The following is a 24,375-nucleotide window of genomic DNA, read 5'->3' as shown; positions in this document are numbered from 1 at the left end:
GCGAAAGGAGAGTCAGGCAGCATGCGCGGTATATGGGTGTGCGCGGTATATAAAAATTTATGTACATAAATATGTGTTTTTTGCGCGCTATACCCGTGTGCGCGTTTTACACGGGTGCGCGTTATCTATGTGAAAATACGGTACTAGTTAATATTCATGAATGTTCAAATTCTCTTTCATTTTTTTAAATTATTTCAAGATTTTTGTTGTAATTTTTTAAACTCTATTTTCAGAATTAGTTTTTCCTCTTATTGTATATTCCTGTTTAATATATCATTGCTATCTTATTGTTTCACCCTCTATGAGCTTGTTTCTAGGCATTAAGTGGGCTTATAAGTACCCATCATCATTACCATCCTGTTTAAAAAGAGAAAGAGGAGGAAAAAAAGACCAGAGTACTTATTTTCAAACTAGTTTGCCAACAATACTGTAAACAGAGAAATTGTTGTTGGGGGATTAAATCCTCTGGGGCATTAGAATGAGAAGTAAAAAACATAGAAAAAAATTCTTATGATTGTCACTGGAATGAATTAAATCTGAATAATAGCATTTGGCAGCTTTCACTTCTTATAGTTAGCGGATTCTCTCTTGAAAGATAGCAAAAGTGTAGAGCTTGTTTACTTGTTCTGCAGTTTTTCAGATCTGCGCACTTGGCATTTGAGTATTTCATCCTTGCTGATGATTTTTCTATATGAAGGAAGCTTTCTTATCCAAAGACTTCTGTCAAAACCTTATTCCAGATTACTGCTAGTGATCAAGTACAAGTGAGAGTTGGTTTAAAGAAGAACTAGAACATATTTATACTAAAAAGTCAGTCAGTGGCAAGAACGTGACATCAAAGGGCAGACTCAAGCTGGTGCGAGCAGTGGGGATGAGACCCTGTTTGCTGCTGGTTAAGATTTGAAGAGGTATGGGGGAGAAGGAGTGCATCTCAGATATCCCCCCCCCTTTTCACCGGAGGGAGGGATGCTGAGCACCTCCCCTCCCCCCCTCCCCCCGCTAGGCATCATGCTTCCTCAGTGCGCCATTGGAATCAATATTTATTTGAAAAAGATTCCTGCTCAAAAAAAATGTGACCAGGTTTGGAGAGCTCAGAGGACAGCCAGAAATGAAGAAAGACACTGAAAGATGATCTGTCCAAAGGAGTGATAAGATGGAAATATCATAAGGATAGAGAACCTGCTTCCACAGCAAAAGCAGAATCTTAAGGTGCGACTAGCCTTATGTATTAGAAGGGTCACATATATGTGTTGCTTAAGTAAGTTATAAAGGAAATAAAAAAATAAAATCCTTATCCTTAATTTTTAAGGGAGTATCAATCTGAATATTCAGGTCTCCCAGGACCTGAAGTCTGTAAAGAGATGACAGACCTCTGTCCAGCTGGAGGAGGAAAGAAAGGTAGCATTATAAAAGAAAGAAAAAAATGAAGGATTAGCATAAAACTGAATAAGTAAGAATTCTGAGTGTGCCAGTGACTATGTGACGTGCTAGAGAAGTTTAGTAGATCATAGCACTTTCCCTCCCCTCTACCTGCATGTTGTAGAGTATCCCTGGAGCATACAGTAGTTCAGATGGGTCTATTCCCCCTCATCAAGTCAGATTTCTGTGATGAAAAACAGATGAACCTATCTTAGAGGAGCTGTTAAAATTACACAAAATACAGTGACCTAGGTAAAATAGCTCTAGTGAATAATTTTGTGGTGTTCAGATTGAACCTAAAGAGATGTCTATACATTTCTATAAAACATTATATACATCTGTTGAATTCAAAATTTCAGTGAAGTATCATATATACTCAAATATAAACCGGAATTTTTGGGCCAAAAAATTGGCCCAAAAATGGGGGTCCTGGTTTATATTGGAGCCAATGCCCCCTCCCAGAATTTTGCAGGCCGCCACCAGGCTCTTCCCTCCTCCCTGCCCTATCCTCATATTTCTGCCAATCCCTGGTGGAGGTGCAATGGGCAGGAGCAAGCTTTCCGAACTCCTGGCCGCTACTAACTGACTGCTGCAAATTGAGTTTCTTCGGGCGCTGAGCAGCACAAGCAGGAGCGCGATTTGGCGCTGAGCGGCTTCCTTCCTTATTTGTTCTGTCTGCCATTTGTTCTGTTTGTCCTAATTAGAATGTAAACTAGAGAGTTGCGCGGGGACAGAAATCTCACCCATCCCCACCCGTCCCCGCCAAAGTCCCACCCGTCCCCACCCGTCCCCGTGAGGAATCCCACCCGTCCCCACCCGTCCCCGTGAGGAATCCCTCCGTCCCCACCCGTCCCCGCGAGGAATCCCCTCCGTCCCCACCCGTCCCCGCGAGGAATCCCCTCCGTCCCCGCCCGTCCATATAAACTTCAGAAATAGTTATTTCATTTAATTATGCTACTGAATTAAAGGCTCTGGTAGAAACCCATTTACAAATAAGCAAAAAGACTTTATTAATTTGAAAATATTAATTGGGAAGAATACATACTTTGCAAATGGGTTTCTACCAGAGCCTCTAATGTTTATAAATTTTTATCAACACAACTAATATACTACTTTATCCTGAAGCAAAATTAAAAAAAAGAAATATAATTCTTTTCCTACCTTTGTTGCCTGGTTTCTGCTTTCCTCATGTTCTCATTCAATTCCTTCCATCCACTGTCTCTCTTCCTTCTGCATCTTCCATTTGCTCTGTTACTGTGCCTCTCCCTTTCTTCCCCCTTCCAAATTGGTCTGGCACCCATCTTCTTCTCTCCGCTCCCCCCATAGTCTGGCATCTGTCTTCTTCCCTGCCAGCGTCTTCTCCCTACTCTCTCTTCCCCATTTCCTTTCAGCGTCCTTCTCCCCCCATCTTCCCCATGGCCTTTCAGCGTCCTTCTCCACCCCCCCCCGCCCTTCCCATGGCCTTTCAGCGTCCTTCTCCACCCCTTTGTATTCCCCATGTGCTTTCAGCGTCCTTCTCCCTCCTCTGTCTTCAAGTGCTTTCAGAGTCCTTCCCCCCTCCTCCCGTCTTCCCCATGGCCTTTCAGCGTCCTTCTCCCCACTCCTTCTCTACCGCCCCGGGTGCAGCACAGCCGGCCAGGTCCCCTTACTTTTGTGGCACTTCCCCGACCGACTGACAACAGCCTCGGTCCGACAAACCTCCCTGCCCTTAACTGCGAATCTAAATTACCTTATTACAGCTGCTGTAAGAAGATAATTTAGATTCGCGGCTACAGGGCAGGGAGGATTGTCGGACCGGGGCTGTTGTCGGTCGGTCGGGGAAGTGCCACAAAAGTAAGGGGACCTGGCCGGCTATGCTGCAACCGGGGCGGGGTGTGGCGGGGCGGACCGCCCCCTCCCTTGGTAGCCACTCGAACCGCGAGGCTACTCTCCTCCTTACCTGCACTGCCTGCAGCACAGAGCCAAACGGAAGTCTTCCCGACGTCAGCGCTGACGTCGGGAAGACTTCCGTTCGGCTCTGTGCTGCAAGCAGAGAAGGTAGGGAGAAGAGCCGCGCGACTGAGTACATCCAGCCCCGCAGGAACCCCGCGACCCTCGGAGGCGTCCCCACGGGATCCCCGCGACCCTAGGGGGCGTCCCCACGGGATCCCCGCGACCCTAGGGGGCGTCCCCACGGGATCCCCGCGACCCTAGGGGCGTCCCCACGGGATCCCCGTGACCCAAAGGGGGAACCCGCGGGATGCCCGCGGGTCCCGCGGGATTCCCGTCGTCCCCGTTCCCGTGCAGCTCTCTAATGTAAACTCTTCTGACCATGGACCATCTATTGCATGTTGAATATACAGTGCTGTGTACACCCTTGAGCACTGTGGAAATGATAAATAGTAGTAGTAGCGTAGTAGTAGCAGCATGTTCAACTTCCTTGGATTTCTAATCCCCCAGGTGCATCATTCTGTACTTCTTTGCATTGATATTTAATTGCTAAACAGTAGACCATTCTAACTTTTTCATATCCTTTTTCATGGTTTCCACTCCCTTCAGGGTGTCCACTATGTAACAAATCTTGGTATCATCCACAAAAAAGCTGGCCTTTCCTTCTAACGCTTCAACTTTACCTTCTTTAACTGTTCAGTGTCAGCATGCAACAGTAGAGCTGCAACCATCAGGCCAGAGAAGAACAGCCAAGCTCAAAAGACAGGACAGGTCCAGGCAGCAGTCCTGAAAACAGCCAAGCTAGACAGTTGAGCAGCAGGTCAAACAAGTTTTGGATAGTCTTATTGAATGGGAATGTAACAAGAAGGACTTGTGCACTGAAAGGAAGCGGCCTTAGGTGGGAAGTGAAAAACTGATATCTCTGAGTGATCCAGTTAAAGAAATTTTAAAGAGAGGCCCATTTAGGGCTGAAAATATCTACATAACAAAAGGTAGAAAACATATTTTCATCTGTATTTATATTCTTCACAATATTCAGTGGTACTTCTCTGGCCAGGAACTGCTCCCAACCAGCTAAGTACCACCAAGCTGGCTAACCATTAGTATTCAGGAGAAGATAGCTGGTAATCTCCTGCTGAATATCCCATTTTGCAGATTGGCTGATCGGCTATGTTGCATCACATAGCTAGTCACCACCAATATTCATTGGCTGGCCTGTTAAGACAAGTGACCAAACAATTTTTTTTAGGTACATCAGAAGCAGAAAACGTGTGAGGTAATCCGTGGGACCTTTGGATGATCAAGGAGCAAAAGGGGCGCTCAGGGAGGATAAGGCCATAGCAGAGAGACTGAATGAATTCTTTGCTTCAGTCTTTACAGAAGATGTAAGAGACCTACCTAAACCTGAAATGATGTGAAGGAACTGAAAGAAATCTCAGTGAATCTGGAAGATGTACTAACATAAGAACGTATTGCCATCTCCGGATCAGACCTTCGGTCCATCAAGTCCGGTGACCCGCACACACGGAGGCCCAATCAGGTGTACACCTGGCATAATTTTAGTCACCCATATCCCTCTATGCCTCTCGTAAGGAGATGTGCATCTAGTTTGCTTTTAAATCCTAGAACGGTGGATTCTGCAATAACCTCCTCTGGGAGAGCATTTCAGGTGTCCACCACTCGTTGCGTAAAGCAGAACTTCCTGATATTTGTCCTGGACTTGTCCCCCCTTAGCTTCAGTCTATGTCCTCTTGTCCGTGTCACATTGAACATTGTAAATAATTTTTTTTCCTGCTCTATTTTGTCGATTCCTTTCAGTATTTTGAAAGTCTCGATCATATCTCCTTGCTGTCTCCTTTTCTCAAGGGAGAACAATCCCAGTCTCTTAAGTTGTTCCTCGTATTCCAAGTTCTCCATACCTTTTATTAGCTTTGTTGCTCATCTCTGCACCCTCTCCAGCAGTTTTATATCCTTCTTTAGGTTGGGAGGCCAATGTTGGACACAGTATTCCAAGTGTGGTCTGACCATTGCTCTATAAAACGGCATTATAATTTTCTCCAGTCTACTCGTGATTCCTTTCTTTATCATGCCTAACATTCTATTTGCTTTCTTTGCCGCTGTCGCGCATTGTGCCCCAACAGTTTCAGGGTCCTATCAGTTGTTGTTCGCTCTTACCCAGAGTTGCACCTGACATTCTATACTCGTGTCCTTGTTCTTTCTGCCTAAATGCATTACTTTGCACTTTTCCACATTAAATTTCATCTGCCATTTCTCCGCCCATTTCTCTAACTGACACAAGTCACTCTGGAGTTCCTAGCTATCCTTCTGCGATCCGATTGCCTGGCATAGCTTTTTGTCACCTGCAAACTTGACTATCTCACTGGATGTTACTCCTCCTAGGTCATTGATGAAAATATTAAATAAGATGGGCCCAAGTACCGAGCCCTGGGGCACACCGCTAGTCACTTTCTCCCAGTCTGAGAACATCCTATTTATTCCCACTCTCTGCTTTCTGTTCTCCAGCCATTTGCCTATCCATCTTAGTATATCTGCCTCTATTCCATTGCTTTGTAGTTTCCTGAGAAGTCTTTTATGTGGAACCTTGTCGAACGCTTTCTGGAAGTCCAAGTATATTATGTCCACCGGTTCTCCACTATCAATTTGTTTGTTCACGGTCTCAAAAAATTGAAGTAAATTCGTCAAACATGATTTCCCTTTCCTGAAGCCATGTTGACTGGCTCTCATCAGGTCATGTGTATCCAAGTGCCGGAATATGCTATCTTTAATCAGTGCTTCAATCATCTTTCCAGGGACAGACGTAAGACTCACAGGTCTGTAGTTGCCCGGTTCTCCTCTTGATCCTTTTTTGAAAATTGGCGTGATGTTCGCTATCTTCCAATCGTCCGGTATCTATCCAGTTCTAATTGACAGGTTGGCAAGTTTTTGCAAAAGCTCTCTGATTTCAACCTTCAGTTGTTTTAAGACTTACCATTCTGCTACCCTACCAATGCGGCTTCCGTCCCAACTTCAGCACCGAATTCCTTCTGACCTCCTTAATCTCAAAAGTTCAACATCTCCATTCTCGCAACAAGTTTGCCGTCCTTCTTCAATTCGACCTCTCTGCAGCTTCTGATGTCGTCCATCATGATATCCTAATTTACCAACTCACCGAGATAGGCATTAACTCCACAGGCCTTGACTGGTTCTTGAAGTTCTTACGCTCCCGCTCCTACACAGTCAACATGAAGGGCATTTCTTCCTCCCCCTGGAACCCGATCTGTGGAGTCCCACAAGGCTCACCTCTCTCCCCTATCTTTTTCAACACTTATATGTCCTCCCTTAAACTCCTCTATCTCTCCCCCCTTGAAACACTTTACACTTACGCAGATGACATCTTTGTCCTCCTTGAGACCGACCGGAACCTCACCAACCTCTCTGCGAACACATCCTCATGTATATCGAACCTTCAATTCTGGGCCCACACTGTGCAGATGAAACTGAACGAATCCAAAACAAAACTTCTCTGGCTCGGCCCAAAATTGGACCAACTGCCCACCTCCATCCCTCTGTCCTCTGGCCCCACTCTGCATCTTGAATACTCAAGTAAAATTCTGGGAGTCATCATTGACTCTACACTTTCCTTCAATGATCACCTCAACTCCCTAATAAAAAAATGTTTCTTCAGCCTTCACATGCTGAGGAAAGTGAGAACCTGTTTCCATCAAAAATACTTTGTCGTCCTTGTCCAATCCACCATCCTTTTCAGACTGGACTATTGCAACTCTATCTACCTAAGCCTATCAAAGAAAAACCTTCAAAGACTCCAGCAGATTCAGAATGCCACTGCTAAGCTTATCTTCGCAAAAAGCAAATTCGACCACGTCTCACCGCTTTTGTCTGAGCTCCACTGGTTTCCGATAATCTCCAGAGTCCACTTCAAGGCTCTTAAGTGGATGATTTACTTTTATTTGGATGGAATTATTTTATGTGGATGATTTTAGTGTACCTTTGGAACTTTGATACTTTCAAATAAAGTTCATTTGGGAACATCGGAACACATAGGCAAACATGATTTAATGAGACAGAGTCAGCATGGGTTCAGCCGAGGGAGATCTTGCCTCACCAATTTGCATGACTTCTTTGAAGATGTGAATAAACATGGGATAAAGGTGAGCCGGTTGATGTAGTGTATCTAGATTTTCAGAAAGCTTTTGATAAAGTTTCTCATGAGAGGCTCCTGTGATGCACATTGGGAAGAATAACCCAAATCACAGTTACCGGATGCTAGGGTCCACCTTGGGAGTTAGCGCCCAAGAAAAAGTTCTGGGTATCATCGTAGACTTAGAGGAGACATGATAGAAACCTTCAAGATCCTGAAGGGTATAGAAAAAGTAGACAGGGACAGATTTTTCAGATTATGGGGAACCACAAGTACAAGGGGACACTCGGAGAAATTAAAAGGGGACAGGTTTAGAACAAATGCCAGAAAGTTATTTTTCACCCAGAGAGTGGTGGATACATGGAACGCGCTTCCGGAGGCTGTGATAGGCCGGAGCACGTTACAAGGCTTCAAAGAAGGTTTGGATAGGTTCCTAGAGGATAAAGGAATTGAGGGGTACAGATAGAAGTAGAGGTAGATCATAGGGATAGTCTGGGACCACTGCTCAGGCAATGGGCCTGATGGGTCGCCGCGGGAGCGGACCGCTGGGCGAGATGAACCTCTGGTCTGCCTCAGCGGAGGCAACTTCTTATGTTCTACCCAATGTGTGGCGATGGCCAATAAAGCAAACAGGATGCTAGGAATGATTAAAAATGGGATGGTTAATAAGACTAAGAATGTTATAATGTCCCAGTATTGCTCAATGGTGCAACCTCACCCGGAGTACTGCTTTCAATTCTGGTTTCCTTATCTCAAGAAAGATATAGCAGCACTAGAAAAGGTTCAAAGAAGAGCGACCAAGATGATAAAGGGGATGGAACTCCTCTCTTATGAGGAAAGACTAAAAAGGTTAGGGCTCTTTAGCTTGGAAAAGAGAGGGCTGAGGGGAGATATGATTGAAGTTTACAAAATCCTGAGTGGAGTAGAACGGTTACAAGTGGATTGATTTTTCACTCGATGAAGTTACAGGGAAATACTTTTAGAACCAATAGGAAGAAGATTTTTTCACTCGGAGAATAGTTAAGCTCTGGAACGCATTACCAGAGGTTGTGGTGAGAATAGATAACGTAGTTGGTTTTAAGAAAAGTTTGGACAATTTCCTAGAGGAAAAGTCTATAGTCTGTTATTGATAAAGACATGGGGGAAGCCACTGCCTGTTCTGGATCGGTAGCATGGAATGTTGATACTTCTTGGGTTTTGGCCAGGTACTGGGGACCTGGATTGGCCACCGTGAGAATGGGCTACTTTGCTTGATGGACCATTGGTTTGACCCAGTAAGGCTGCTATTATGTTATGTTAAATAGAACTGTATACAAAGCAGGTCTCTCGTTGGCTGAGCCTGCCAGCTGATGAATATTGGTGTGGCTGGATAAGTCCAGAGCAACAAACTTTACTCAAGAAATTCAGTGCTGGTGGCCCAATATTGTTCCGGTATTGAATATCCAGGATTGCCGCTTACTGTGGGAGGTAGCTGGGCTGCCTCCCGCGGTTCGAATATCAGGGTTATTGACTTTTATTTTCCAGTGTTGCACTGTGTACAGATAGTATATATATATTTTTTTTTAATTATTATTATTATTTTTTTTAACCTTATGTGCTAGGGAGAAGGATCTAATATATTTAACAACAGCTTTTAACCTAATTTTCTGAGCTTTATGCATCCTGTGGATAAATAGTTATAAAGAACACATTCCTAGGAATGCCATCTGACAAAGCAACATGCCAAAGGTATCCTGACAAAATGAAGGTGACAACTTGAAATTTGGAAGCTGAAAAGTACAAATTTAACCTGGAATGGGAACTATATATTTTGTAACAGAAAAGGAGAACAAATCTTGCTGTCTACTTTTCAACCAGATTCCTACTGTATTTGTTGCACTAAAATCTCTCTTTAGAGATGCGTATGCTGTATTTTTTTCTGAGGAAAAGAAAACATATTTCTTCAGTTTCAGAGCACATGCTGAATCTGAACAGGAGGCAAACAAGAATAGAAAAAAAACCAAATGCTCAAAATATTAGAAGAAATAATAATTTTGCCTATTGTGTGCTCAATAAATTTGTGTTCCTGAAGGATAACACTAGTTTATGATTTTTTTTGGCACCCTCTAAATTTTACAGTAGAGTTCACTGTTTAAAATATCTTTTTTTTTAACTTGCAGTACTCATTCTAGTCTCTTGGTGGCACACTTGACCACAGCTTTTTTAGTTATACTGACTTTTTAAAAGTAGTTTCTCATAATAGCTTTAAAAATATGACACATTTGGCTATGCTGGTATAAAAATGAGATTGCAAGGGCTAGTCCAGTGGTTTAGTGGAAGTGTGCAGTAATGCTGTGCAGAAGATCTGTGTCTGTTTCTTGGGCCAGGCTAAGTTCAAATCAACTGGGGCTGTGAACTGTATATGCAGCATTAGCAATTCCTGAAGAATCCTATCCATTACTTCTATAACAACACTGGTACAGACAGAATGTTAAACAAGTTGTTCAGTCTATTGGGTTTTTTTGTTTTTTTTTTGGGGGGGGGGGGGCTTGAGTACTGTAATATTGTGCTTTTGGGTATTCCATCATGAACTATGCAAGTTCAGTACAGAATTCAGTACAGTATACCCCCGCAAATTCGCAGTTCATGGACTCAGTCTTTCGCAGTATTTTCCGACCGCCTCCTGGTACTAAAGTCAGGCTCCACCAATCAGGAGCTGCTTTGACATGCCAGATAGCATGTCAAAGCATCTCCTGATTGGTGTAGCCTGACTTTAGTACCAAGAAGAGACAGTCGGAAAATACTAAGAATGATCCTACACCCAATTTTCAGCACCCGCCAGCGCCCCAGCTGCCTCTCCTGCCTCTCTTGCCTTCGATCCGCTCCTAAACTGCATTTGCGATTTGTTAAAATTTGAGGGTGTTCCTGGCACAGAACACACGTGAATTTCGGGGGACTACTGTATTAAGTTTATTGTGTGGGATTCATCGATTTGAACACGTTACCTCACATTTCATCTCCATGTATTGTTTGATTATGGAATTTCAGGTGAGGCATAAATTATTATTGATGGTATATTTGAGCTTGAATCAGTCATCACCCAAGTATCTATAAGACTGCGTAATGCCATATGTTTTTCATCTAGATCACTGCACTCTGCAAATCATTTTGACCTAGTCATTCCCTCGCAAAGATTTACATTTTGAAAGATTAAGAAAGTGCACATTTTCCTATGTCATGACGTGCAGACTGTGTGGAATAAGCTGCAGGCAGCAGAAAAATATGCGTCAGTTTAAGAAATTGTTGAAGTGTCGTCTCTTTTTTTCACCCAAATATATTTATTAAAATTTTAAAAAATACATAATATATACAAACAAATGATAAAAGATAATACAATATAAATTAAACATTAGTCATAAGATGCTGTGATAAAATCATATTAACAATCCAAACATAGTTAATTACAATAGGTAAGCAAAGTTTCCCATATTTTATTAACTCATTAAATTCCCACACTTAACTACAAGTAGTTTTTCATATTTTGTATGCAAACACACCAAATCCCACCAATTATTATAATCTAGCGTAGAAGAGTCTGTCCAATGAAAAAGAATCAATTTGATAGTTATAATAATTAAATTTCATAGAAGTTGGGCTTTATAACTGTTCAATTCAACATCTAAATCGGTAATACCAAAATGATTAACCTATAAGATAAACAATGTGATATAGAAAGCAAATCAGAAATAGAGGACCAGAATAGTCATATATATAAGGACATTTAAAGAGCATATGTTCCAAAGTGCCAACTTCTAAGTTGCAAGACCAGCAAATATTCTTCTGTTTATTGTTGATCTTTGATAATTTCAATAGTGTCCAAAAAGCTTTATGTATGAGAAAATAATATGATTGCATCATACTAGCAGAATGTAAAGAAGTAGTAATGGATGACCAAATCTTCCGCCATTGTTTTTCACTTTGTTGAACCCCCAGATTATATAACCAAGTACTTTGCAAAGCAAGAGGTTGTCTACAAGTATTCAATTTAAACTGTTGATACCATTTTGAGGCTACCCCTTTACAATTAACCAGAAAAGAGCATAATGAAACACAATCTGGAACACCAGCTTTTAATTTATGCTGCACATGAGCTGACTTAATACAGTGTAGCAATTGAATCCATCTATATTGTTGATTTACCAGTAAATCATACTTGTGGACTTGTAGACAATTAAATGAAGCCCAGTCCATATTATCTCTTAGATGTTGAATTTGCTAAATCCCAACCTCCATCCAGATTTTCCAATCAACTGTCCTATCTGAGATTTTATAATTATGGTTACTCCAAATAGGGGCCAATAAAGTATCATTTCCTCATACTTGAACACTTTTTTCTAATTCTTGAAATACGATCTAGTGTCTAGAAATATTCTGTTTAAATGTTGATTATTACCAGATTTAGTGAAAGGAATCATTCTTAGTGGTGTCAGATGAAACATGCCTCTTAATATTTGATCTGAGTTTCTCAGTTTTCCTCTGACTTGTTACAATGATCTATGTGGGGGTGTCCTAATTTATTCCTCAGTTAGAATACACACTTTTGTGGATATCTTTTGTTTCATGAGTAAATCAAGGAAATGTTTTGTTGTTTACATGCAATTACATCACTTTCTTTTTTAGAGATAAATAAAAAAAAGATTTGACATTGATATGTGAACGTTTCTTAAGAAAGAACTGAATATTTCATGGGGTGTCCTAATTTTTTCACATGACTGTATTTAGTTATAGATATATAAAAGTAGGGTTTAATGGGGAGTTGTTATTCATCGTTTCAAATAATACCAACGGTAGGGACCCTCCATGAAGTTAATAGATAGCATTTTAAGTTCAACAAGTTTTATTAAAGTTTTCCGTTCTGTTATGGAAAATAGATAGTATTTTAGATTGAATTAAAGGGAGTATTTTTTCTCTTGATATGTGTATGTGTATATAGATATAGATAAATAAAGATTTTATGGTTTAGAATCTTGCCAGGTGCTTGTAATTCAGATTGGCCACTGTTGGAAGTAGGATACTAGGCTTGATGGACATTCAGTCTATTCCATTATGCCAGCTTTTAAGTTATGTTCTTATGTTCTCTCTCCTCCTATAGCTCAGTGTTCAATAATCCATCACATTTCAAGTATTCCCAACTTAATGGACACAGAAGAAAGGTACTCTTTCATCCCAATCTGTGTTCGTTAGGGTACTGTAACTAAAGCACGCTGTACAAAAATGTGCCGACAATCGCACAGGACATATGCACATGGCCTTAAAACAGTTCCTGTTAGTGCTCTGAGGGGTGTGTGGGGGGTAAACTTACAAGTGTTCAGGCTTCCATTGGAGGGGGTGGGGAGGGAACCTCCATTACAGTGGAATCCCATTACAGTGGAAACTGCTGTTTTCCTTAGTTTTTTTAGTATTCAGCAGTTTCCAGTGTAGTGGGGGTTCCCCCCACACACACCCCAACAGGAGTGCAAACACTTGTAAGTTTAGTGCACTAACAGGAACTGTTTTAAGGCAGAGCACATAAGTCCTACGTGGGATTGTCTGCACATTTATGTCTGGCGCGGTTTTGACATGCCACCATTCGTTAGCGCTCACAGCATGGTTTCTATGTCACAAAGTAGGCACTTTTATTCTATCTGCACCAGTGTCAGCCATTATTGAAGCTTCCAGAAAATATTGTACACAATGGTGCTCTCATTTCAAATGGACTCATTCTACTATCTGGTGTAATCTCCACTCTCTACATCCAAATCCCTTGTCCCCCTACCATTAGTTCTGGATTATATCATTCACCTTTCTAACCCTGGACTTAAAACTACTTCAGTTTGTGTTCATCTTGGTGCCTTTTACTCACTAGACAAGACACCATTATTTGTACATCCCTTGATTTTCAGATTAATGAGGGGCTTCTACCATACCAAACCTCCTCTCAAGTCTCTTGCCATTGCCTGGGACCTCAATGTTGATATTGATGGTCTTCCTTTGAGCCTCTTTCATCTTGTTTATCCAAACATCTAACTATGAAAGCAGTCTTCCTCATAGCCCTTACATCTGTATGCCGGGTCAGTAAACTTTAAAGTGCTTGTATCTGATCCACCCTACACAAGATTCTACCATGAGAGAGAGGTTCTTTGCATATATCCAAAGTTCCTCCAAAAAGTCATCTTTGAATTTCATTCAACCAGCCCCATAGCTACCTATCTTCTTCCCAAGGTTGCATTCTCACCCTGGTGAGGCAGCTCTTCAAACACTGGACTGTGAATGTGCACTAGCTTACTACTTGGTTTACATCAAGCCTCACAGAACTACCACTCAACTCTTTGTGTCGTTCTACCCCAACAGACTTGGAGCTCCTGTCACTAAGAGAGCAATCTCTGCTTGGTTAGCAGACTGTATCTTCTTTACATATGCTTGGGCTGGGCTGATGCTTGAAAGCCATGTCATTGCTCATAAAATTTGAGCTATGGCGACTTCAGGAGCCCATCTTCATTCCTCGTCCATCGAGGACATTTGTAAGGCAGCCAGTGGGTCCTCAATCCACTTCCCATTACTGTTTGGAGAATCATTCTAGATTGGTACAGATGGATTGGGCAAGGAGTTCAGCAAAATGTATTCTCTTGAATACCAACTTCCCTCCAATCCTTTTGGTTTCACAAACTCATGATAGTTTCCAATATCCCTCTTAGAGGCATGATCATGGCTGCTTGGGAGCCCCAGATGTGAGAATATCATGTCTGCTTGTCCTCGGAGAAAGCATAGTTACTCATACCCCTTCCACCTCTCCTTGTTGGCTTCTTAGCTATCTTACTGAACTGCAGGTTCAGCGAGCTGACATCGGGTGGGAAGGCACTAGCCATGTGCGATATGGCCATACCTAAAGATTTTAAGTGACAGTAAACTTTTTACTGTCTGTATCTGGTTCTGTGGATAACATCACCCAAATATAAGAATATATGCCTACTGTCCTGCTACAGGTGAGTAACTTTGCTTCGCTCACCATCACAACCTATGTTCATCAGACTAATTGCTTTTATCTGTGGTATTCTCTTCTTGCCATCTTCCAATTTAGTTTTCCATATTGCTGCACAGTATTGCTGATTTGTTGCATCATGCTTTTTTTATGACTATAGTCAAATCTTAGCTACAATTCCCCTTTTTAAAGCTGCTTTTAATTCTTTAACCTTGGCCTTGTCAATTTGTACCATTTTTTATTATATATATTTCATAAGTCTTATTGCCTTGTCTGTGTGTTTTGTCTAAATCAGGGGTAGGCAAATCTGGTCCTCGAGAGCCGGAATCCAATTGGGTTTTCAGGATTTCCCCAATGAATATGCATGAGATCTATTTGCATGCACTGCTTTCAATGCATATTCATTGGGGAAATCCTGAAAACCCAATTGGATTCCAGCCCTCGAGGACTAGAGTTGCCCATGTCTGGTCTAGATCCTTGGAAAAGGAACTGCCTTGTTTGTACATACACATAACAGCATTAGAAAAACAAGTAATAGCTGTGACACGTAGTAAAAAGGATAGAAATCAGATGAACAGAAAAGATATGTATTAGTTAAGCAGAGAATGTTAGAATTGTTTACTTTCAGCTAGCTACTAGTGACCCCTGTGCCACTGTATGTCAGTGTAGGGATCATTAGTAGCTAGTTGAAAGTAAATGTTTTAAATATTTTTTATAGGTTTGATCAGTGTTTACTGCTGATTTTATCTGTGTGTGTGTGTGTATGTATGTGTATATATATATATATATATATATATATATATTTAAGCAGAGAATGACCATAGGTTACAATACAAAGGAGTTGAGGAAAGAAAAAGTGGGAGAGAGAAAAAAGGAGAAAAAGTGATTGGAACAGATGATAAAGAAAATAACGATCTAGATGTAAACAAAGTGTGAAAAAATTTGAGGTTGATATTAAGTTAAACCTAACTGGATGTGCTTTAATTTGAAAGGACATAGAAAATATAAATGGCATTTCTATTCATTAGCAAATTAAAAATGACCAGAAAAAATGACATTTTATGTTTTTGTTTTTTTTAAATGTACCATCAGTAGTGTGAATTATTCATGAAGGGTATAACCTATTTCCTTTCTGAAGGAACAGTACACTCAAAAGGCAAATATCAGCTAAATCCAAACACAGAAACAAGAAGCATATCAGTCAAAATTAAATGTCTGATTTATTTTTAACAAATGCTACGTTTTGCCCATGGGCTATGTCAGCTATGGCCAAGGCATTTCATGCTGGATGAAATTATTGTGATTAGCTTTTCCCCTGAATAAACTTGTTGATTAAGCAAAACGGAGTGCATCTCTGGGACAGCACAGAACAGCATTTTTGGAAAGGAGTGCTTTTGGCAACTCAGGGAGAAGTTAATGAAAGTGAAGGATATAAACCAATGGATTTAAATGAAGAACATGGTGGTTTCAGTTAAGTAACTGATAGTGTTACTGCTCAATGTGCAAAAATCCTCAGCATTGAATCCCAAATTTAATATATCAGACTACTCAGTTGACAAATGGTGACTTGAAGTTATAAACTTTTTATAAATTATGATGAGTTTAAAATTTTCTCAAAAGTGGGGATTTGTATGACCAATGTTGATGAGTTTATGAGACAATTTAAATCTTTTTGAGCGTGTATATTGAAGTTATCTTCTCCATGTTTATAAGTTTGAATATTTATTTGCCTCTATTTGGGATATGTTGGGTTAGAGGGTTAGAATCTTGAATTTCCCATCTTTTTGTAAAGAGAGATTGAATTCTATATGAGGCGTTCATTTTCTGAAGGATATAATGGGCCCGAATGAAAAATCATGAGAAGTGCTTTGTTGAGGAAGACAAAAGGAAAATGTTTGAAAAAGCAGGATCTTCAGGTTGGTAAATGTTTTGATTTCATCATATTTCTTTAAAGACTGCCTTGAGCAATTGTTATATTTGAGCAAAAATATATTTATTATTTTTACTGCATGGTACTGTCTTTTTGATATAGTTGTTATGAAGAAATAGAGTTGAAAAGCAAAAGTACTAAGTTGGTTAGTACTTAGGGGCAGTAATGAGTAATACTAGATAAGCAGAAATTATATCAGTAATAACAGCATTGACTTTTTTGTTTAGGGAAATCTATCATCAACCTAAAGGATTCTGGAAACTATCCACCTTTGAAATCACCACCCTACTGTTCTACAGTTTCAAAGTTATCTGTCCAGGATAGTGTTTCAGTCACATCATATACATCACATATTCACAGTGTATCACCTAAAAGAAGAAAAAAAATCTGACTATCCAGGAGCCACCATAGAAAAGTTTGTGATAAAAACCAGCAGATTAGAAAAAGTTACTTGATGAAAAAATTGCCCAGTTTGTTTACGTGACAAACTCTTCTTTCCATCTGATTGAAAACTCACATTTCATTAATGTGGTTCAGTCACTGAGACCAGGATACAGTCCACCCATCAGAGCAGATGTTGCAGAGAAACTGCTTGATAAAGTATGACAGAGAAAGGGAGCAATGCACAACAGGTGTAGAGGGAAAAATTGTCTTGATGGGTGAAGTAATGTCCACAATGATCCTGTTGTATGTGCTTATATAACAATAGAAGAAGGTAATGCCTTTCTTGCAGAAGCACTTGATACCTCAGGAAATGCACATAAAGCAGAATACTTACAGAAAGTAGCAGCAAAAGCTATAATAAAATGTGAACAAAAATTCAAATGTGAACAAAAATTCAATGTTGCAAATGTATCCAAGATGAAAAGAAATATAGAAGAAGCATGAAGATAATATCAAGCTAAAAACATGATTACAATGTTCATTTTGCTGTATCTCCTAGCCAAAGATTTCAGTATCTCAGAAATAAAAACTAATGTAATTGAAATTGCTAAATACTTCCAAAACAATTATTTTGCTGCTGCCGCAGCTCTGAAAAGAATGGGTGGAACCAAGCTAACACTCCCACAAGATGTTAGATGGAAATCTGTAGTGAACTGTTTTGAGCAGTATCAAGAACTGGTCTATTCTCATGAGTTTGTGAACAAAATTGAGAGAAAATAGATGCCACTGTTTAACAGCCAAAATCCTCAACATTGGACTTAAGAGAAATAGTGAAGATATTCTGAGAATTCTGAAACCTATTTCTGAAGCTTTAAACAAAATACAAAAAAATATCAGTTTTATTGCTGATGCTGTTGAAATTTGAAAGAAGCTGAATGAGCACTTAAAAACAGAACTGCACAATGACAGAATTAAATTACAAGCATTAAAAAAAATGAATGGGATGAGAGTACTATCTCCAGCTAATTTTCTTGCAAATATTGTCAATATCCAGTACAAGGGTCAAACAAGTACTGTAAAAGAGGAATTAGCTATGGCATGGGTATCCAGGAATCATCCATCTTTAATAACCAACTATAATAAATTTCTGATCTAAGGGGGAACCAAGAAATATATTTGGCGATGATGTTTTAAAGAAAGTCATACCAGTGAACTGATGGAGTCCACTTCTTAAGTACTTGGATTTAGAGACTGTTAAAGTAATGGATTTCACTTTTAACAGCAGTAGCTTCTGCTGGCCTTGAAAGAATATGCTCTTCCTTTAAGCTTATTCATTCCAAATTGAGAAATCATCTGGGACCCGATAATACAGGGAAGCTTGTTTTTCTTTTCCAGATTATGAACAAACAAGAAGATGAAGATGAGTAAACTACAGAAGACAGTATTTTAAGTTTTTCATGTGTGGACCTGGTTGATAGTCTAAGCTTTTTTTAAAAGATATTTTGTTTAACCACATCAGCTAACATGGATATTTAAGCAAATATAAGAATACGTATGCTATAAAGTTATTGTTTTGGTTAAATAAAACTATTTAAATTGTTATTAAGGTAGTGATTATTTTTCTTCTTTCAATAAAGAACAGCAGAAAGTTGTCCTAATATGAATGATTAACCTACTAAACTGAAGATAGTTCACCTCAGAATAATTACATAATTATTTATGCATTTCTAATAGTATAACCAAATCAGTAACTTTTTTTATATAACTGTAAAACTAATCTGAATTGTTATTTACCAAAAATGAAACCTTTATCTGGCTGTAAATATCAAGAGTATACCAGCAAAAATTAGGCTTTCTGTATAAAACCATGATTTAAATAAAGTCTTTCTTACTAGTGATTTAAAATCATTTAAAATCAAATCCATCCTGGCAATTCTATAAAAGGTCCACGTACCTTATAGAATCATACTAACTACCAGTGCATGTCATAACTTTTAGGTGCACCCATTTAGGTCAAGGAAAACCAGGACTAACTTGTACGCCGATCGGCGTATTCTATACACATAAATTTTAGGAACACCTACTATCTGATCATGCTTCTGCCTTGGCCCTTTTCAAATTTGCACATCAGAACTAATGTGCAGCACTTTATAGAATGTGCCTTCCAAGTTATGCATGTAACTACTTCTTAGCGTAAATTATGAGGTGTTGCCAATTATCGACACTGATTAAGCTTGTTAATTAATTTGTATGCACAAATCAGCTGTGTGCACCAATTTGCATATACAACTTAAAAGTGCCATATACAGAATTGGGAGGGGGGTTCTTAATATCGTATATTGCCCCGTTTTGCATCAATGACAGCTTGCAGTTTTTTATGATAGTTGTGAATAAAGTCCTTTATTTTCTCGTGGTAAAATTGCTCATTCTTCTTAGCAAAAAGCCTCCAGATCCTATAAAATCTTTGATTGTGTAGCATGAACTGCATGTTTGAATTCTCCCCAAAGTGGCTCAATGATGTTTAGATAAAAACACCAAAATAGGACCAAACACCTCGAAGACAAAAACAAAAATCCAAACACAAAAGTCGTGAGGAAGAGAAGCTAGCAACCAGGAATATGTCCTCTTTATTGGGTCTGGACTTGATATGACCAGTATTTTGGCACCTAAGTGCCTTTTTCAAGAGTCAGCCACTTGTCTTTAACACACTCGATGGTTATGTAAAGTATAATATGCAATTTTTTGTAAGATGTTGTACAGTGCAGTTGAGTGAAAAATTAGCTGAGAAGAACACCAAAATGGCAGAGCAAAATGCCAATCACTATGATGTTGAGACCAGGAGACTGTGATGTCCACTCCGGAACCTTTATTTTCTGTTGCAGCCATGTACTTAATCTAATGTTTTAGATCATTGTCATGTTGGAAAGTCGAAGTGTGCCCCATGTGCAGATTCTTGGCTGATGGATGCAAATTGTCCTCTAATATTTTATAACATGCTGCATTCATTCTGCCATCATTTTTGACTAAATTTTCTGTGCTGCTTTAGCTCATTCACCCCCCCCTCCCTTTTTAAACACAACTCTTATGGTTGTGACCATAAAATTCAATTATGGGCTCACCACTCCAAATTATTTTGTTCCAGAATTTTTGGGGCTTCTCTAAGTGCTGTTTGGTGTATTGTAAGGAGGCTGTTTTGTGGCTTTGGAGCAGCAATGGATTTTTTTCTGGCAACTCTACTATGCAGTCCATTTTTGTTCAAGTATCTCTTTATTGTGCATGCTAAAACAGACACACCACTTTGTTTCAGAGAAGCCTGTATTTCAGTAGGAGTTGCTTATAGGTTTCTTTGCACCTCTACAAAGTTTCCTGGCAGTTGTATGTGAAATCTTTCTTGGTCTACTTGACCATGGCTTGATATTAACAGAACCTATAATTTTCCACTTCTTGATCTGAGTTTGAACAGACCGATTGCCACTTTCTACTTTTGGTTTGGATTCTGACATATTGGTTTGCAATTCAGGCAGTCCTTCAATTTTGCATTGTTTTACTTAGATTGCTTGACTCCTGATGCAGGTGTTGTGCTCTAAAACACAACCCATGTTGGGTGAGTAAAAACTAAGTCCCAATTTCTTGAGGCTCTTGGTGCTTTTTGTTTTGTGTTTTCTATAGACAGTAGAATTGATAAGTCACACAAACCCTCCCACTTTCCTGAAAGGTGTCCCAAGTTTGGGTTTTGGAACCACCTGAAAAGCTGAGGGGAGAACATTGCTTGTGGGAAGGCCCAGTTTTCAGATCTTGGAGAGTACACTTCTCCCTCTGTATTTGCAGTGATTAGAGATTGACTAACCCACGAATAACAGCAACGTGTGTATATTAGAGGTCTGCACGGGGATCGTGGGAATCCCGCGGGTCCTGCGGGAATCTCCCCTAACCCATGGGACTCCCATGGGGATCCCCCTCTGGCCCATGGGACTCCCACAGGGACCCCCCTCTAGCCAATGGGACTCCCACGGGGATGGAAGGCTTTGGAAGCAGGGTTCATCCATATAATATAATGGACACATCAGCCTTAGTAAAAGAGGGGGTTTATAAGTTAATTACCTGAACAAAAAACAAAAAAAGGATTCCATCAAAGAGATTCCACAAGGAAAACAGCAGCGCAAACACAAAAGAAACTGTGGAATTGATAATCCTGTCAGAAGTAATTGCTGCTTTTTATGGGGACAGGTGGGGATGGAGGTAATTCCTTACGGGGATGGGTGGGGACGGGCAGGATCCTGACGGGGACAGGTGGGGACGGAGAGGATCCTGGCGGGAATGGGTGGGATTTCTGTCCCCGTGCAACTCTCTAGTGTATATATATAATCATAGCATGCTCCAGAGGGCATAAAGGCTCACACATTGCACTGGGATTGAGCTGAAAGGGAGAAGTGGGCAGATTGGAAGCAGCTGCAGGCTTACACTTGAAAGCCATACCTGCTACATGCCGAGACTCGCTCCTGGAGGCATCGGCTCCGGTAAACACTCCCAACAAGGTCAGGAACTACAGGAAACCCCTGCCTGCCCCCTCTTGCAATTGACTGGTGATAGCAGAACTGGCTTCCAATCCCCCATTAGAAGCAGAAACCCCCAGCTCAGCCGCCCCTCCCACATCTCGGGCTCTAAGCAGTGCTCCTATTGCACCACGCTGACAAGCCCTCCGTCTTTCCAAGGAACTTTGTGTAATCCATTCTGATTGGCTGATGTGACACCCTGCAAGAAATAGATTAGTCATGAGATCACTGAGAATTGGGTGAAAAACAGAAACTGCTCCCAAACCTGACCTGGTCACGGAGCACCTTGCAGCTGGGGCCAGTTACTTAAATTAACATTTGAAATGACTCACTGAAGCTTCTGAGTTTTTATCGGTACCATACTGTACTTTGCTCATGGATGACATAATTTGGGGGGAGGAGTCAGCATGCTAAAAATCGTGAATAACCGAAGTCATGATTGCTGAAACCGCAAATACGGAGGAAGTGCAGTTCTCTCCTGGTGCCGTAAGGAAATGCTACCCTATTTGTAAATGCTATCAATCCTGCTGTCTGCAGAACATTGCTTTTTATCTATTTATTTATTTATTCAATTTTTTATACTGTTCTCCCAGGTGAGCTCAGAACGGTTTATATGACCCTGTCTGACCCGGTGGGCTCACAATATATCTAATACTAGTCTTTAAGCCCGTTACATTAACGGGTGCTAGAATATATGTTTGTCTGTCTTTCTTTATTTTTGTCTCTCTCTGCCGCTGTCTTTCTTTCTTTCTGTCTCTCTCCCTGCCCCTGTCTCTTTCTTCTTTTCTTTCTGTCTCCCTCCCTCCCACTATCTGTCTTTCTTTCTATCTGTCTCTCTCCCTGCCCCCTATGCAGCAGCATTTCTCTCCCCCCTCCCCCCACTTCCCTGTGCAGTAGCTACATCAGCATTCCCTCCCACTCCATTTCCCTATGCTGCTGCAGCATTTTCCTCCCAACCCACTTCCCTGTGCAGCATTTTCCTCCTCCCCTCTCCCTCCCCCCTTTCCCTGTGGTCTCTCTGTCTGTGTTTGTTTTGGTGTTTGTCTCTTTGGCTGCTGTATGTGTGTTTGTTTTTTTTCTGTGTGTGTTTGTGTGTGTTGGTTGGCAGGTTAACTTGCCAGTAGCGGTAGCTGGATGGGGCTGGAGACCAGTTTTTGAGGGGTCGGTATTATCCAATCTGTGGTGATACTGCGAGGTCCCAGTTCTAGATCGCCTTTCACTACCATCCCAGCGAAACACAACTGGTGGGTCAACTGTTGTGGAGAGAATAAACCGGTCCCGGGGAACTGGCGGAGGAAGCAGCTGAGAGCAACCCGCAGCCGCCATCCAGGATCTTCCCTCACATATCACCGGCTGGCAGGGAGCTGAGGATGTGCGTCCGGACCTCCGAGCGGCCCCTGGAACCGCCCGGCAGCTCTGACCTGGCCGATGTCGCTCCGGCCCGGCAGCCTCCCGGGGGCGAAGCTGCCGGGCGCCCTAAGGCAACTCCTGAATGCGGCGCTGCCCTCCTGGCACGGTTGGTCAACGCTGAGCAGCTGGGGGCAGAGAACCGAGCCATCCGCGGATGGACTGTGTGAGGCGGGCGGCTACACAGATCACCGGGGACTGCTGAAGCTGGAGCTGCTGTGCGAGCTGACGGAGGGGGTGGCGGCGGGTGGGCAGTGGCACTGCTGCTGGTGTCAGAGCTTCGTGCTGGTCTGCGTCTTTCAGGACTTTAAAAACTTACCAAGACCGCAAGAGAGGAGCCTGTACGGACCAAACAGGCTGAGCCCCGACCAGTTTAACTTTCCGGCAGCTCCTCTCACAATCGCCGCCTTCTCTGACGCAGGAGCCCGAGCCCCTTCCAGTTTAACGCTCCGGTGGCTTCTCTCACGCTAGCTTTAGGGCTATGAGCTAATAGATCTTAGTGCTAACGCCCGATGCGTGATAAGCGCGCATGCACACTCTTGAGGCCACATCCCGACAGATCAGATCTCAGGGAACACGGCTTAAGAGTGCGCATGCGCGCTTAGCATTTTATTATTATAGATACCTGGGGAAATGGGAAGATTAAGTGACTTGCCCAGGGTCACAAGGAGCAGCATGGGTTTGAACCCACAACCTCAGGGTGCTAAGGCTGTAGCTTTAAGCACTGTGCCACATTATTTGTTGTTTATGTAATGTGATAGACTTTTGAGTTGCATTAAAACAGGAACCATTCTAAATAAGTTACAAAACCATAACTAATAAATTAGTAAAATATTTTTTAAAATCAAAGAACCACATAGTTATATTTTTTGAACTACATCTAAACAAAATGTTTTCTGTTTTGTGTGAGTTTGGATTTTCCTGCTTTATAAACTGTATTTTTCTATGAAGACCCACTGTTTTGGGTGGTATTTTTACTTTGATTCGGCAACAAAGTTCAAATAAAAATAAAATAATTTTTTACCTCAAATAAGTATACTGCTGAACTAGAAGTAGGGGGCATTTACTAATAAGAGTAACCACCATAAGATATCACAATTGCATCAGAAATTGGCTTACAGATGGGGCTCAAGATTAGCAACTTATGGCAATTGTACAATAAAGACAAGAGCTTCACTTGAGCCATGCAATTATTTCATGTTAAAATAGATCAGGCTAAACCCTGAAAGCAGAAAGTAGAAAACATGCTTGAGTAACAGATGGCAGTGCAGTACTTTAAGTAAATGGAAATTAAATTTCAACATATATGCTCTAAGTAAATTTTAGAGTGCAAAACATTGAAGGCAATAACAACAAAATTGAATGCCTCTGGCTTGGATTTTGCTTGCATTGCTTTGGTAGCAGGAACTGTTGTAACTTTGCAAAGCACTCTTTTATTTTATAGAAAATGCATCACAGAGATAGGATCATATTCCATATTAGTGAATCAAATTTGGCTACAGATACAGGCACATTTCTGTATCTGTAAAAATGTATATAAATTTTTTTAAAAATGTATTTGTATTTTAATGAAATACAAGCAATAACACTTTACAGA

At 40.9% G+C, this 24,375-nt stretch overlaps 1 protein-coding gene across 8 annotated transcripts in view; it reads left to right on the top strand.

Moving 5' to 3' along the window:
* The window catches only part of RALGAPA2 (Ral GTPase activating protein catalytic subunit alpha 2), a 1,036,168-nt gene that overhangs the window by 470,130 nt on the left and 541,663 nt on the right, over positions 1-24,375 (top strand). The gene's annotated exons all lie outside the window — the stretch shown is intronic.

This window comes from Geotrypetes seraphini, chromosome 3, assembly GCF_902459505.1.
Source record: "Geotrypetes seraphini chromosome 3, aGeoSer1.1, whole genome shotgun sequence".
Classification (NCBI taxonomy): domain Eukaryota; kingdom Metazoa; phylum Chordata; class Amphibia; order Gymnophiona; family Dermophiidae; genus Geotrypetes; species Geotrypetes seraphini.
The sequence above is the reverse complement of the archived record's forward strand: the minus strand, read 5'-3'. Positions and strand labels throughout refer to the sequence as shown.